The 3,723-nt window shown below is 40.1% G+C and overlaps 1 protein-coding gene and 1 long non-coding RNA gene across 2 annotated transcripts in view; one reads left to right on the top strand and one right to left on the bottom strand.

Moving 5' to 3' along the window:
- The first annotated feature begins 2,363 nt into the window (after window positions 1-2,363).
- LOC103130831 (palmdelphin-like) overlaps window positions 2,364-3,723 on the top strand; it is a 46,631-nt gene continuing 45,271 nt past the window's right edge. The window contains exon 1 of the mRNA XM_007542339.2: window positions 2,364-2,580. The gene's annotated coding sequence lies outside the window, so the exon portion shown is untranslated. The remainder of the gene's footprint in view (window positions 2,581-3,723) is intronic.
- LOC107834600 (uncharacterized) overlaps window positions 3,545-3,723 on the bottom strand; it is a 20,074-nt gene continuing 19,895 nt past the window's right edge. Inside the window, exon 3 of the long non-coding RNA XR_001660404.1 lies at window positions 3,545-3,556. This is a non-coding gene — a long non-coding RNA (uncharacterized LOC107834600). The remainder of the gene's footprint in view (window positions 3,557-3,723) is intronic.

Here is a 3,723-nt window from a genome sequence, read left to right as displayed (position 1 = left end):
GAGACCACCCACGGAGGGTGAGAGGGGAATTTTTTTTATATATATATATATATACATACTGCCCCTACATGGGATGTACCAAATATGAATTGTGTGCCGTTTCATGCACTGCTTTTATGTTTTTGTTTTGTTTTTTTCTCCTCCTATTGTACATTCCAGTCACAACCTGGTGGAACAGTACAAGTCAAAGCTGGATTATCCTGGAAATGCTTCATTTTTTCCACCTGAAAAAATGAAGCATTTATTGCTGTAGCAATAGATCAATAAATGCCATCAATATGTTTGTGTTCATGTTATTTTGTTTTTTTTGTTTTTTGCGTATGACTTGCTGGCTATATATTCTAAGCTGTACTTCCGTATTTGTTGCTGGAGATAATAATTTGGCGTGCCAGGTGTCGATTTTGTGAGGGCTCTATCTTTAGACTGTAGAAGCTAAATCACTTCATGTGTTGCCATAGTAACAAGACTGCAAGACTAAAAGCACAAGAGTAAAAGTGATGTACTGGTGATGGAGGTGGGAACAGTGATGAAATTGTTAAAAATGGAAGGATTGTTCATGAGTGAATGAATGAACAATTGGGTGAGCAAAACCATGACACAGCTGCCTGTGCAGGAAATAATTATGCCATCACATAAATTTTCCACCCTAAAAAATTAACACACAATGACTTTTATAGCTTTTAATAGGGAGACAGAAAACACAGCAATGAAATAAATATCTGATAATCAAACAAAAGCCAGCTTAGTAGCTACTAGGTGGCTCAGGCTTTATTGGAAAGCACTGAAGTCAGACTGTTTTTAGTTGGAGTTAGTTACCACAATTTTGTTTCTCTTCCCTTTGTGTGGAGGAATTTAATGGCAAAAATCAAGAGCTGGCATTTGTAATTGAAGGGCAGGATTTTATCTCTCTTTCAGATACTCTACACTCTCAAAACTTTATTTCTGCACTCAGATTTGAAGCTTCTCAAACAAATTTCTTCTCCACTTGTACAAACTTTCTCTCTGCATGGATCTAAACTGCAATTGCAAGTCTCTCTGCTCAGCTTTCTAATGTTTTTCACTGTCACAAATCAAGGAGTTTTGTCGCCTAGCAGCCATTCCAACCAATAGGATGACAGCGTTCCTTTCGGAAGAGAACCTGGGTGTGATTGTGTGGCTACAATATATAGCTGACAATTCCTCCTCTGGTGCCACCCAGTGAATGTAGGAAAAAGAAATTCCACTTCCTACCCTATGTTACAAATTTCAGAAAGTCATCAAGGATTGATCTGTAAAGACAATAAACATTGTAAAATATACTTTTAATCATTTATAGTATTTAACTTTCCGGGGTTTACATATCATTGTACGATTGTTGTCTCATAAGTGTGATGTGTCTTCAACTCTGACATTCAGTAGGGAGAAGGTCACCACATGGCACAATAACATCTGGGTTTAATCAGAGTTCAATAAAAAGAACCAATCTGCAATTCTCTTAAAAGGCTCTCTGAAAATGGGAAATACTGTGTTGCTACAGCAACAGTAACCTCTCAAATTAAAGCCTTCATGTAAAGCATCACTGAAGGAACATAATAGGCAAGCAACAATTTCCTAATATTGGCTGGCTGGTGTGTTCCGGCATTATTTCTGAGGCTGGTGTGTGAAGCTGACACTGAGTGTGTGTTGAGGGTGTGTGTTTGGCTCTGGGATAACTGCAGCTGAGTCACAATGGATGCAGATGGAGGCATGCCTCTCCAGGCTGCACTGCTCTCACTCTGACTTGGTGGTGATGGTTAGATGTAGAATCAGTCATTGGGATGAACAGATGAATTTGTTCACAGAGACAATTACACTAATAATCTGATAATTATTTTATTTTGTGAAATATTACTGAGAACATTGCAGGGAAGCCCTTATTAATGTAAGGAAAGTACAATTTGTTAGACTCTGCCTCCAGCATGCAGCGCTGCAGAAGCCCTGGACTAATCCATGTCCAGAGCTGCACAGGTGTCTAGCTTTTAATAGCTGGCTGGGCTAATGAGATATCAGGCTAAGCTAACTTTACTGACTTTCCCCTTACAACACAGTTTGTTTTTGAAGAAAAGGAGATTCTTTTGTCATGAGAACTCCAGATCTTAAGTTTGCTGTAAACACTGCAGGTTTCCATCATCTGAGGAAGCAGCCAGGCTACTGCAGCCTGTAAGGCAGCATGCACTGATGCACTGCCACTTTTATGATTCAAGATCTAATAGATCCTCTAGTCTACAGAGACTTACTAAAATGGAACACACAGGTGACGGGTGTGGTATTTATTGTTATTTTCTAACATGCCTTGAGCCAAAGACCATACCAAGGTTCCACACACACCTCCCTAAGAGCCAGGCGGAGGGAAGTTGCTGGGCGCTGGTATTTCAGGCACACAGCGCAGCTCTATGACAGATAAAGACGCAGAGAGAGAGAGGTGGAGGGGGAGATCTGACTCGCTCCCAGCCTACACATTCTCCCAGCAGCCTCAGCCCCAGTAATGTTGAGTACGCTGTGAGAGTGAGCTCTACCTCTCTGAAACACTCTGCTGTTGGAGGAAAGACAAAGCTAAAACCTGTGAGTACATCTTTCTAATCCTTCAGCTCGTCCTGCTTGCCTTGATGCCTGTAATGTAAGCAATGGAGAATTCCACAGAAACATCTTGCTATGTATGAGACTGTAGACTAAACTACTGCTGCTCTGCTACTGCGTAGGCTGAACACTCTGCAGTCATCAGGACACAAGTTGTTGTTGATCTGGAAATAAAATGAGGACCAAGGGTCTTTTGATCCCTAATCTCTTAATTCCTTTAAGCTGTCAGCTGTTTGCAGCTTCCCAGCAGGGTTCTGCTTTTATCTATTAATATTTACATGAGGATAGCTACATGGAGTTACTGCATGGAATCATGTCGTCATTTCAGAAACTTTCTCTGTATCACAAAGGCTGAACAAATACTCACCAAAACTGACAGCAGCCATCATGAATGTGGGCATGTGCAAAGTAGGACTGTTACCCTCCCACTCAGCCATTCCTCACTGCCTTCAGAGAGCCAGTAAATAAGTCAGTCAACTAACCATTCAGTCAACCAGTCAGTCAGCCTCTTCTTCATTCCTCTTTAACACATTTGCAGAACTGAGGACAGCACAAAAAATGCCAACATGGCAGTGGCCATTTCAAAGATTTTTTCAGCATTTGAAATCATATTAATGTTATTCAAATATAATATTTATAAAACATAAAGAAGATCTAATAATATGCCCTCTCTTTAGAAAGTTTTCAAGATGTATGATTTAAAGCCTCCTTTTCTACAGGAGGGGCTTTGAGGGTTCTTTCTAAGCTTTACCAAAGTTCATGGTGCCAAGCAGGAAGAATGGAAGCTTCCCAGATAGCACAGAATGATTGAAACAACATTGAATCAATGTCAGCCAGAAACATTGAATCAACGTTGAACGCCGACACTGAAACAACATTGAAACACTTGTATGTTGAATCAACGTTAGGGTTTCAACCATAACTGACATATCAATGTTGATTCAACCATCGTCTATGTCAACTTACATGCATATTTGTGCGGATATTGCATTGAATCAGTTAGGAATCAATTTTGATTCAACCTTCATCTGAACGTGCATCTGAATGCATATTTGTGTGGATATTGCATTGAATCAGTTAGGAATCAATTTTGATTCAACCTTCATCTGAACGTGCATCTGAATGCAT

The sequence above is a fragment of the Poecilia formosa genome, unplaced genomic scaffold (assembly GCF_000485575.1).
Source record: "Poecilia formosa unplaced genomic scaffold, Poecilia_formosa-5.1.2 Scaffold682, whole genome shotgun sequence".
Classification (NCBI taxonomy): Eukaryota; Metazoa; Chordata; class Actinopteri; order Cyprinodontiformes; family Poeciliidae; genus Poecilia; species Poecilia formosa.
Note: the sequence above shows the minus strand (reverse complement) of the source record. Positions and strands in the feature narration are given on the sequence as shown.